The 13,209-nt window shown below is 42.1% G+C and overlaps 1 protein-coding gene across 3 annotated transcripts in view; it reads left to right on the top strand.

The window, feature by feature from the left end:
* The window catches only part of ASTN2 (astrotactin 2), an 821,613-nt gene that overhangs the window by 505,533 nt on the left and 302,871 nt on the right, over positions 1-13,209 (top strand). The gene's annotated exons all lie outside the window — the stretch shown is intronic.

Genomic DNA, 13,209 nt, shown 5'->3' with positions numbered 1-13,209 from the left:
GGATAATTCACTGGGGAAGGGAACGTGGAACGGAAACCATGCAGACACATGCTAAGAGCTCAGTGGAGTTTTAAAATCAGCCTGAGACAGAAGGAGGGGGCACACCTCTACTGACTTGCCGAGTGGCCTGGGACAAGTCACGTTCCCTCTCTGGGCCAGAGTTGGACCACCAGGGACAATAATGCCTACCGTTCCTTCCAGTTCACCTTGTTTTCCGTGACCGAGGACTCAGGGGTCATTCCCCCTTCACACAGAGCATCTAGCGCAGTGTTTGATCCCCAGCAGTCACTCGAGACAACGGCAGCCCTTTTTCTTGTCTGTGTTCCCTTTCTGGGGACGTCTTTGTATTAGAAAATGTCCTCACTTTTTGACATTCTGTGACTCAGAAAAATAATCCCATGCTCAGAGGGAATGTTAGTCCTATACTGAAGTATATGCTTGGTGTGCTACTAAGGTAGAAAAGCAGATTAAAGGCCTGCAACAACCTTGCCAGTCTTGCCTGTTGCGGAAAGGGGGGGTGGGTGGAGGGATGTGTATGGGTTTCATTTCAGTTTAACAGAAAATTAGTTTCACCTGCTTGTTTCTAATCTGCAGGGTCCCATTTTCCTTGTGGGGCTTATTCCAGAGTTTCCCTCTCCGCCCCAGTTACACTTGGGGCTGCAGGTGCCTTCCAGCAGGTGTTGGAGGAACTCACCTGAGATATGTATCAGTAAAATAAATAAGCAATAAATTAGTGTATGCAGAACTGAATTTATAGCCGTCTCTCCTCAGCTTAAGTGACTGCAGAGCCACGTTGGGTAAATCATGCACGGGCTGTGGTTGGAGGCTCGGATGCAGAATCAGATGGGTTCTTATCATCGTTGTTTTTCTCCCTGTGTGCTTTGGGGGAGGTGACCTTCTGTGGCGAAAAAACCACAGTGACAGCAATAGTGACTCTGACTTAGAAACTATGGCTGCCCTCTGTCCATAGCACACTGCCGTGGTCAAGGGGAAGGATTCGATCAGTAGACTTGGGTTCTGATCCTAGCTCTCCACCGCTGAATCTCGCAGACACTGGACCTGATTGTCAGTTTCCTCATCTCTAAAATTTCATAATATCTGCTTCATGAGAATGATGGTTGTGAAGAGTGCAAAGTTACTCTACATTTAATAAAACTCCATGAAGGGTAAGGAATGTACCCAAGGTCATTTGGCCGGTAATGTAGGGTACAGCCTCTGGGTTGTGTGCCCTTGAACAAACTGTTTAATGTCTCCGTGCCTCGGTGTCCTCATCTGTAAAGTAGGGATAATAATAGTTATTATGAGGACTAAAACCATTGCATCAATTGCATCGCAATGTACATGAATATTTGTCAAGTCCTGTGGACCCGAGCCCTGCACCATTAGCATGATATGTGTTTGTTAAATACAAGTGAATGATAGTAGTGACCACAGTCCCCCTCTTGCTCAGAGACCGTAGGGGCTCATCTCTCGGTTTTCAGGTCTGTGACACAGGGGGGAACTAACCTTTCTTACAGGGAAAGGTCTCTGAAAGTCGAAATTAAACTGAATGGGTAGGAGTAGGCCCTGACTTATTGCGGTCCATTCAAATGCTGATAAACAGGGCAAAAAACAAAAGAAAACCCAGATTTCCTAAAACCAACTGTACTGCCCATACATTTTGAAAATTGCGTATTAAGGACGTAAATGAGAAGTTAGCCACGTTTGTTAGGAGCACTATAAACAAAACAATGAAAGCTATTAGCAGGTACTTGTGCAAAAGTTGATCTAAAGAGGTGGTGTACCCTCAGTAGGTGGGTGGATCAAAAAAGCTTTGGTAGTGATGACCGGTGAGGCTCCGTTGGCTGGGCATCTTCCCACAAAGTGAAAGGCCACCGGTTGGATTCCTGGTCGGGGCACATGCCTGGCTTGTGATTTTGGTCTTCAGTTGGAACACGAAGGAGAGGCAACTGATTGATGTTTCTTTTGCATATTGCTGTTTCTCTTCCTCTCCCTCCCATCCCCTCTCTGGAATAAATAAATAAATAAACTATATTTTTTAAAAAAGCAGTGGTACATTACACAGTGGAACACACCTCGGCTGAAAAAAAAAAGGGAAATTTTACCTTTTGTGACAGCATGGATGAACCTGCAGAGTATTATGCTAAGTGAAACAAGCCAGTCAGAGAAAGACAAATACCATATGATTTCACTTATATGTGGAATCTAATGAACAAAGTGAACTAATGAACAAAATAGAAAGGCTCACAGATACAGGAAACAAACTGACAGCTGTCAGAGGGGAGGGGGGTTAGGAGGCTGAGTGAAAAAGATAAAGGGATTAAGCAAAAACAAAACAAAACAAAGCAACCTCCTACAGAGAGAGAAAGAGTGGTGATTACCAGGAGCAGAGCGGGGTGGAGGAGGCAGAAGAGGGTAAAGGGGGATAAATGGTGATGGAAGGAGACTTGACTTGGAGTCGTGAACGCACAGTACAACATGCAGGCGATGTCTGATAGAATGTACACTTGAAACCTATATCATTTTATTAACCAATGTCACCCCGATTTATTAAAATTTTTAAAAAGAAAAGAAAAAGTGAAAAGAAAAAGGAAGTGGCATGCTACTGAATTAAGAGAAACAAACCCTCATTCAAAAGGACCTTCTCAACTTGCTTGAAGCCCTTTGACCCTGAGTTTAAGGTTTAATACACCCATTTGCAGCCAGGTTTATAATAACAGAGAATACTTATTGAGTGGTGCTCTGTGCCATGACTGTGCTGTGTGTTGTTTTCATTAGCCCATGGTCTCATAACAACTCTACGAGGGAGGTACTATTATGATCCCCTTTACTGCTAAGAAAACCAGGCACAGAGAGGCTCAGTGACCTGCCCAAAGTCACACAGCTGGTAAGTGGGGGCATCGGATTCAAACCCAGGCTTGTGGCTTCAGTCTCAGTGAAGACAGATTTGAAGTCACTGCTGGCCACTGGCCACTCCCGGCCGTATGGTTTTGAGATATTACTGAAGTTCTCTGAGCTTCCTCTTTCAAGTGGAATCAGCTGTGACTGTAGCGCCATTGTGCAGATTAAAAGCAGCTAGATATGCACAAGGGCTGGCCCGCTTAAACACTCAGTAAGTGACAGTTATAATTAGCCTCATAGGTATGAAGCCATCTCATTTAATCATTCAGTGACTAAATTGGATGCCTTTACCTCTCCATCTCCAACAGCTACAATATTGCCTGTAGCTGTTGGAGATGGAGAGGTACTATGTGTGGATGCCTCACATAGTAGGTGCTCTATTAGAAATTGTTCGGTGAAGCTCTTTAGTTTACGTGGCTAGGGAAGTTCTTCCCAGTCCCGCCTTTCTGACTGCATTTCTAGCTAGGTTTCTCTTTCCTGAATTAGGCTTCTTGGCTTTGGCTTCTGGGGTTTTGATAACATTGTTTCCTCTGCATCTCCCCTCCTCCTCCTGTGTATCCTCACCATTTGTCTGTGGCTCCTCAGCTTGGACAGCACTGTGTCATCTTCAAGTGTTGGTGCAAGGAGGGGTCACCTTCTCCAGCAAGACTTCTCTGAGCCCCATGGGGGAGGGGTGCAGGGGTGAGAGGTACAGTTACCCTGGAGCTGGGTCATAGGGTACCTCCTCCGTTCAAGTGGATACTATTTACATATTGGCTCAATAATTATTGAGTGGGGTTAGGGCATGCAAAAAAAAGGACTTTTTGTGTGTAATTTTGCTTTGTAGTTTTTCATTTACACCCACAAGACCATCTTGCAAGGCAGAGGTCCATTTACATTTGGCCTTGAGTTCTAATTTGTTCCTGTGAAATGTTAGCACCTCTTGTACACTGGACCTCTGGCTAGCTGCCCTGGTTATCAGCCCCTACCCAGGTCAAGTTCCCCGAAAGTGAGTAAAGAATCCTTTCTCTGGGGTCACTTAGCCTCCACAACCCTGTGCTTCTTCTCCCTGTGGTATAGCCCCACTGCTCTGTTTGACTTACCTGTTTTACCTGTTTCTAGTCTGGTTTCAGTCACACTGTGAACACCCCATGAGCAGAGACTGGGTCTGAGTCACCTGTGTGTCCTCCCCACCTGTCATTTTCCACTGCTTAACTGCACCACTGCTCCGCTTCTTCAAAATCCTAATTGTTGAGTTAAGGGATTCATCTACCTGAGATTTGTTTCACCTACTCTGTGCCCAGTCCTTTGTGGGATGCTGAGGATGCAGAGAAGTATTGAGCAGAAGCCTGTGCCCACCGGGGACAAAGGGGCCATTGGGGACAGGTGGCCGAGCCACACTTGGTCCTGATTGATGTCGACAGAGCACAGGTGCCTAGATGGTAGAGCGAAGCTAGTGAATTCGAGAAAGGTTGATAAGGTCATTGGATACTAAGCTGAGGCACTTAGAATGAAATCTTATAGGTGAGGGAACATTACTTTCCCCCAAGACCTTGGCAAGTTACCTAGCAACCATGTCTGCTTCGTGGGTGTTTACAGTGTAGACTGTGCATTCTTTCAAGAGAAGTTAATATTATTCACATAAATCCAACCTGTAAAAAAATGTATAATATACAGGCAGCACCTACCCGAGCCATTTGTAAGGAGGGAAAGGGTGAGTGAGGAAATGGTTTCGGGAGCCTGAAATGGGAGAGTGTCTCGAGATGACATAAATTTAACTCTATGCTAAATTTATATCATTGTCCTTGCTTGAGGAAAGGAAGGTTGTGTTTGTTTGTTTTTTTCCCCCAGAGGGTATACATGTTTTCCTGACTTAATTCGCTAAGAAAGATGTTTCCTACGTGCCTGTGTAAGAAATAGTGAGCCTGTCATCTACGTTTTTGAAGTTTCAGCATTTCTCAGGGCATTTAGAGGAGGAAACAGACAGGTCTCCTCCTCTTGTAGCCAAGAGGTACAGTAGCTGCTTTCTTCTGATTTGAATATTTAATGTTTTCAAGAGTAATTTCACTAAAATGTAATGAAAACATATTTTAATACATGAGCTCAAAAAAGCATGTCCAGCCTCGAATAGTAGCCTATCTGTTTAGTGTCATTTTTAAGTGATTTGAAGAAGGAGAGGAGATAAAGTGTATGTATTTTCTATTCATCATTAGATGGAAGTTGTTTCTTTTCCTTGCCAAGGCTGAGTCTGCTCTCACAGCAGAAAACGGGGTGGAGACAGCAATTTGAATTTTGACTCTTACTGGCTAGATGCAGAGGTTGGGGGCACTCGTTCGGGTATTTGTTTTATGATGGTTCCCTGCTTTGGGGTTGGGCCTGAGCTGTGACTTCTGATTGGAGGACGCAGAACTGACCTCCCCTCATTAACATAAAGCCGTTCACCTCTCATGGTTAACACAGAACATCCCCCTGTCAAACAGGTTCTTGTCGAACATTACCACCTCGCGTTCTCCGCTGTTGGAAAGATTTTCAGGAGCTCGGTGTAAGACGTATTCCCAGGCAGTTGTCCAGGCAGGGGTTTCCTAGTGTGGGTTTTGTACAACGTTAGGTCCCCAAGCTGCTTACTGACAAGAGAGGGAAGCTTGGCAATGAAGCCCGCGTGGGAAATCGGCGCTCTGGGGGCCTCTCAGGGAAGGTTCCCGGCGCATCCGGGGACAGTGAAGGCTCTGACAAGTCCTGCAGTGATAACACTTTTGTTCCATAGATTCTAAAGGTCCCACGTTTTCCACATTTTAACTTCCCTGAAATTATGATATATTTCCCTGTCGGTATTTTGACAACGTTTAATTAGCGATCTTTTTTTTTCATCTTTAGTGTTAGCTGAAATACTAGGGTTTCTTATAAGTTTTGGGGGTCTTCAGGTAGATGCAACATGGTATATAATTGAGCTTGAAGTTCCTCATGGAATTATGTTTTTTCTTTTTCCTCCCCTTCCCTCTCTTCTAAAAAGAATTCAAGGGAATATATTACCTTCAAAATAGCTCTTCTAGAAACTCTTAAGTTGACCCTGGTTTGGTGGCTCAGTTGGTCAGAGCGTCGTCCTGATACACCAAAGTTGCAGGTTCGATCCCTGGTCAGGACACATACAAGAAGCAACCGATGAATGTGTAAATAAGTGGAGCAACAAATGGATGTTTCTCTCTGTGTCTCTGTCTCTGCCTCTGTCTCTCCCTCACTCTCCCTCCCTTTCTTTCTGTTCCTCTCTCTTAAAAAAATCAATAAATTGCCCTGACTGGCATAGCTCAGTGGATTGAGCACAGGCTGTGAACCAAAGTGTCGCAGGTTCGATTCCCAGTCAGGGCACATGCCTGGGTTGCAGGCCACGGCCCCCAGCAACCGCACATTGATGTTTCTCTCTCTCTCTCTGTCTTTCTCCCTCCCTTCCCTCTCTAAAAAATAAATAAATAAAATATTTTTTAAAAATCAATAAATTAAAAAAAAACACAATAAATAGTAGTGTACACAGCTGGGCAGCCATCTGTGATAGACCCACGGGGCGGGGGGGACAGAAACTCTAAATTTTCCCATGAGGGAAGCCTTCAGATGGAGCCTTCTCGGAGAACAGGTTCACTGAACTGCATTTTGGGTCATGCTGGGGGGGTCCCAAGGACCTTCATGAGAGAGACTCCTGTGACACTGGTTAGTGGGGTTCATACGGTATCAGATCACCACTGCTAGGACCCAGAGGGTCCTGGTCCTGATGCCAATGAGCGTGTAAATAAGTGGTGGTGGGGGGCTTTCTCATAGGTGTCAGGACCAGTACAGCTCAGAAACCTCTGTTTCTCTCTCGCCTTGGTGGCAGGACTCTTAGATGCAGCCCCGACATTGGTGTGAGTCTATATGATGTGCAGTTTCTTGAGCTCTTTTTGCCTTTCACTTTTCTCTCTTCTTAATTTTTTCTAGGATCTCGTTCCCTTCCTTGTTTAAAAATAAATAGTTTCTAACACAGATATGTCGATAAATTATTGATTCCATAAACCACTGAGGAATGAATGAATGACGGAGCAAATACACGAATGAATAAATAAATATTCTACTCTTGGAAATGTGTGTAAATGCCATTCTCTGTAGGTCCCAGTTTCCCCTTTTGAAAAACAAGCAGATTGGAAGAAGTTATTTGTGCTGAAGTGGAACAGGCACTGGATTTGGAGTAAGAAGATCCAAGTCAAGACCCTGGTGTTTCTAAAATGTTCATGGGATCTTGGTCAAGGAATTTAAAATGTCAAGCCTCAGGGTCCTCAGGGACAAGGCTGAAATGAACGTACCCAATTTCCCGATGCTGCCATGAGGATTAAGTAAAAGATGCTCTTGACCAAGCACAAAGACGGTTGCATGGTACAGTCTCTCAAGTTCCATCTCGTTCTAGGATTCTCTGTGCTGTGATGGGCTTGTTAAGGGTAACACATTCGTTCTCTTCAGCTAAAATGCCCAGTTTGTATCTTTGCACTTATTTTGTGTTTTTTTTTTTTTCATTTTGGCATATGTATAAATACAGCTTCATGAAGATATTGGCAGGTTTCCCATGAGCCAACACTCTTTAGAGTTTCTGTAAGAAAATCTCCCAGACGACAGAGTGTTCTAAAGGAGCCCTATATTTATGTCGTTTGGTACAAAAATAAAATTTAAAAAAAAAGGAACCAACAACTAAACAGACCTTTGCATAAATCATCGTGTGCCCTAAGGTGGCTTAAGGGAGCATGTTGCTCACATTTCAAAACTGAGAGGAACATTAGCCTTTGTGAGTCCCTATTTTTTCCTCCCTGCATCTCTTAGGGTCTTACTAACTTCCCCAGGCCTCTCATCCCCTCTTCTTCCTCTCCCGCTGAGCCAGAATCCTTTCCTACCCCTAGGCAAAGGAAAATCACCATGAACCTGCAGCTGTAATAGGGCTAAAAGCACACACACGACTCTCAAACACACTCATACACCCACGCCCTGCAATATGAACTCCCGGGTGAAGTTCCTACCACCACTATTGACACGGCATAGCTCCATGGGCAAGTCCCATCAATTCTCTGCACCTTAGTTTTCTTACCTGAAATTGGAAGCTGTACCTCTCTGTGAAGGTTATGCATTCGTTTCCTAATGGCTCTGAGATAAATTACCACAAAACTCTGTGGCTTAAAACAACACAGATGTATTATTTTATAGCTTTGGCAATAAGAATGCCTAAAATCTAGGCATTGGCAAAACTTCAAGGCCAGAGACACAGTCTCTCTTTCTCTCTCTCTCTCTCTCTCTCTCTCTCTCACTCTCTCTCTCTGTCTTTCCTCCCTCTTCCTCCCTCCTACTTCCAAGTTGCATCTCATTCTCTGACTCTAACACTCTTGTCTACCTTATAAGCTCTTATAAGTCTCCTTATGATTACATTGAGCTCACCAAGATCATTCAGGATAATCTTCCCATCTCAAAATTCTTAGTCATACCTACAAAATTCCTTTTGCCACGTAACATAACATATTCACAGGTTCTGGGGATTAGGATGTGGACAATTTCTGTGGACCATTATTCTGTCTACCACAGGTTGTAATAAGGAGCAAATCAGTCACATACAGAAAAAAATTATACTGGACTGTGGAATCATGAATGCAGGGCTGAGCTTTGCATGTGTGTATATGTGTGTGTGTAAGTGTGTATATGTGTGTATATATTTGCACATATGTGTATATATTCACATCATGTGTAATAAGTGTGTGTGTGCATTTGTATATTTACACATGTGTGTATGTGTATAACATTTTCAATGAATGGCACATAGAAGTTCCCAATTATGTAGTATGAATAAATTTTTGTACAAAGAAGAGTCAAAGAAGGGCGGCTCTGCAGACCTTAAGAAACCTAGATCTAGAGAGAAGCCAGAGCCACTGCAAATAAATTTACATTCCTTGGAAAGTGTCAATGGGCTAGTAGATCAGAGAATAATCATAGATAATAATAGCAGAGTCATAATAACACTAGCCTTTGCAACAGCTGATGCATTCACTGGCTCCTACATGATAGACACTGTTTTATCCTTTAAGTTATCTCAAACTCTGGCATCAGCTCTATGGTAGGGATTAATATTACTTCCATTTAATAGATTATGACACCGAGGCCTAGGGTCGTTTACAGATTTCATCAGGGTCATATATGTATGACCCTATGAGGCTGGTAGGTAGTACAGCCTCAGTTTAAGGTCAGGTTTAATTAGATCCAAAATATGAACTTGACACCTTGTGTCCTCCTTAAGTTAGGGGTATGAAATCTCAATAAATTCATCAAAGTAGAAATTGTACATGCCGCATTCTCAGACTAGGATGCAATACTATCCAATATTATCAACATCAAGCTTGCAAGTGAATCTGTCTACTTGTGGATTACAAAAGGATGACCTTCTCAGTAACTCTTGGGTCAGGAAAAGCACAGACTCAGATCACCATCTCTTGAAAAAGCAGCAGGAGCTGGAAGGCTGCATATCCACCTCCCTATGTGGGCACAGTCATAGTCAGGAGCCCTATGGCATTTATTGAGGAACAAGAAAGATTGCAAATAAGCAAGTGAAGGCTTCAACTCAAGGGACCAAACAGGAATTTCAAAACAAAGTCAAAGACAGCAGTAGGAAGGAATTAATACAAATAAAAGCCGAGATAGATGAAATAGGAAAAAAAATCAAAAGGAGCCTCATCAATAAAATGAAAAGGCCTGTTCAAAGGAGAGAGAAGCAGAGAACGTAAATAAGCACATTAGAAACGAACTAGAGACGTAACCATAGAAGCACAGAAGATAAAACAAATTTAATGAGGATACTGTATACAACTCCATACTAATACATTTGAAAGTCTTGATAAAATGCAGTATTTTCTTAGAAAATATAAATTACCAAATTTGAGTCATGATGCTCTAGAAAATCTAACTAGACAGATAGCATAAAATAAACTGATAAGAGAGCTAAAGAACTGCAATTGAAAAGAAGACATCAAGCCCAGGGTGTTATAGGCAGACCCGACCAAAGCATCAAAGAATGGATAACCACGGTTAAGACTGTGAGAAAGTGACCCAGAGACCACAAAGCAACCTAGAGAAAGGAAGTAAAAAAGACAGCGTTCTAATATATTCAAAATGCTCACATAATTCTAACACCCACACTGGGCAAACACATACTTATCCATCTAGAAAAATCTGTAGACATATTGGAACCGATGTGTTCCTTGTGTGGTAGGATGAAAAATCAATGTACAAAAATCAGTAATAGCTAGCTTTGCTCAATGTCAGCAATAACTCACTAGAAAATATGAGGGGACACATCAGAGGAAAACAGATCTTACTCCTGAAGTGGAAAAGACTGTAATAATGGAAGCTATATGTTTTTCATGCTGTATTTCAAACATAACTCATTTTAATCCTAACAGTGGTGCTATGAGGTAAGGACTTATTTATAGTGAACAAAGGAAGTACAGAGAGGTTAAGCATTTTGTCCAAGGTCACACAGTCAATAAGTGAGAGAACCAGGATCGGGACTATGGTGGTCTGGTAGTCTGCATCTAAAACACATGTTTGTAATCTCTAGAGCATAGTGCATCACACAAATACCTATGAGGGACCACCCCCCACAAAATATGGGCAAGATTCTTTTTTTTTCCAGATATGGGCAATATTCTTATGATCAAAAGTCAATGCCTTTAGTAAAGGGTTTAAAGGAACTTTTCATTAATGGAGGTGCAAACTATGTTTTCTGGATTACAAGACTCACAACTGTAAAGATGCTATATCAGTCAGGATAAGAGAAGCTATAGTGCTCTAGTAAATGATCCTCCCAAACCAGAAGCTTACACACAGAGGTTAGTGCAGTGTCCATGCGAGGTCCATTGTGATCAGGCATCCTTCTTCCATCCTGCAGCATGCATCTAGATCAACGGGTCTCCGAGCTGGTCATAGCAAGAGAAGAGAGGGCTTGAGAGACACACAGGCTGTTTGAAAGAGCTGGGTCTGCCAGCAACTTGTACCATTTCAGCACAGATTCCATCCTTCACAGTCCTGTCACGTGGTCCCTCCAGCCCAACTGCACGGGAGGCTCAAAACCGGAGTCTACAGTGCATCCGGGAAGAGGACCCCGGAGGCCACGCCATCTCTGCCACAGTTGTCAGCAGTGCCCAGCATGGAGTTGGCTCTCAATACATATTTCTTCAAGGAAAAAAAATTAAACTGTCCCCCAATTTACTGTGCAAATGCAATGCCATACCAATCCCAAACTCCACTAGGGTTTTATATGGAACTTGACAAGCCCACTCTGAAATTCATCTGAAGGGAAAAATGAGTAAGAACAGTGAGAAAACTTTGAATAGAAAATTAGTGTTCGTGGTAGGGAGGAGACTTACTTTGCTATATCCAAACCATAGTATATAAAGCTATAGTGATTAAACTAGGGTGGAATTATTGCAGGAATATACAGATCATCCAATATGGAAAACTCCAACCATGTATATACATGGTATGCATAGGGATATAGTGTATGACAATATAACATTTCAAGTTAGTGAAAGGATGGACCCTCCAAATAATTATTATTTATTATAAAAATAATTAAGTTAAAATAGCCACTTCTACCATGCACAAAATTTAATTCCACAGATTAAATAACTAGAGATGTAAAAACTGTATGTATTAGAAGAATATACAGAAAGCTGTTTCATCATTTACAGTTTCCTACGCATTGCACAAATTTCAGAAGCAATAAAGGACTGCGATAGAGAGATTGTAAGATGTCAAAAGCAAGATTAAAATACAAATACCAACTGGAAGAAAATTTCAACATATATGGAAGGAAAAGGGTAACTATTCACAAAATTTGCAACACGTGTATGAGCCAGTGAGGAAAAAGACAAGCATTACAATAGAAAAAACGGTCAAAGCACGTGGCAGGGACAGTCTGCAGGAGGAGAAATGCGCATGACTCTGGCACGAAAAGATGATGAACCTATCAGTAATCAGGGAAATGCAAATCCACACGTAAGTGAGTTATTTTCCTCCATCCCAAATTGGCCATAATGAACATGAAAAATGTGGGCAGCGGGCTCCCTCATTCATCAGTGACAGAACTGTAAACTTGTAGAGTCTCTGCAGACAGTCATTTTAGAAGATCTATCAAAATTTTGAAATTCCTAAATCATTGACCCAGCAATTCCTCTTCTAAGAATCTCTTTTACAGAAATACACACAAGTGCATTGATATATGTACAGAGATCTTTATTATGGCACTGTTTGTGATAGCAAACAGCTATAAACAACCAAAATGCCTATCAATAAAGATTAGCTAAAAGCATTATGGTACATTTATACTGTGCAATGCCAAATAACCATTAAAAAGATAGATCTCTATGAATTCTGATTTGAAAAGTTGTTTAAGAAATAGTATTAGGTACAAATGCTTGTCTCACTATATATGCTGTCCAGAAAAGGTCCAACCATTGTTAATATAATGAGAATGGTCTGTGGGACATTGATATAACCTGGCAGCCAAGGAGAATGGACTGGAATGCACATGCGTGAACAATGACAATTTCACTGTATTAGTGAGTGGGGGTGGTAGACACCGCTGAGTGAGCATGTGTACTGTGTGGCTATCACATTCAAAATGACTGAGCAAGTAGAGCAACAAGTCTGCATCAAACTTGGTGTTAAGCTTTAACATTCCTCCCTGGAAACTACCCAGATGATTCAGAAGGCCACAGCAATGGACAACTGGTGACTGGCAGCTTCATCACGACAATGTAGCCACCCACTCATGCATCATGTCTGGTACAGAGTTTTTTGGTGAAACATCAAATCACCCAGGTGACTCAGCCCTGCTACAGCCCAGATTTGTTGCCCTGCAACTTCTGGTTTTTCTCAAAACTAAAACCACCTTTGAAAGGGAAGAGATATCAGACCATCAGTGAGATTCAGGAAAATATGACAGGGCAGCTGATGGTGATTGGGAGAACTGTGCCAAGTCCCAAGGTGCCAACTTTGATGGGGACTGAGGCATCTTTGTCCTCTATACAATGCTTCTTGTACCTTCTATCTTCTTCAATAAGAAGTCTCTATTTCTCATATTACATGGTTGGATATTTCCTGGACAGACCATTTTATCAATCTATATATTTAATATGTATCTATAACTACATTAATAAAACTTGGAAGAATACATAATAGTTAACAATGATAACCATTGGAATAGGAAGTTAGAATATATGTGGAGTGGGAAATGAAGAATTTCCACATTTTACTTTGCAGACTTCAGTAACACTTAAT

This window comes from Phyllostomus discolor, chromosome 3, assembly GCF_004126475.2.
Source record: "Phyllostomus discolor isolate MPI-MPIP mPhyDis1 chromosome 3, mPhyDis1.pri.v3, whole genome shotgun sequence".
NCBI lineage: Eukaryota > Metazoa > Chordata > Mammalia > Chiroptera > Phyllostomidae > Phyllostomus > Phyllostomus discolor.
This window is presented reverse-complemented; position numbering and strand designations above follow the sequence as displayed.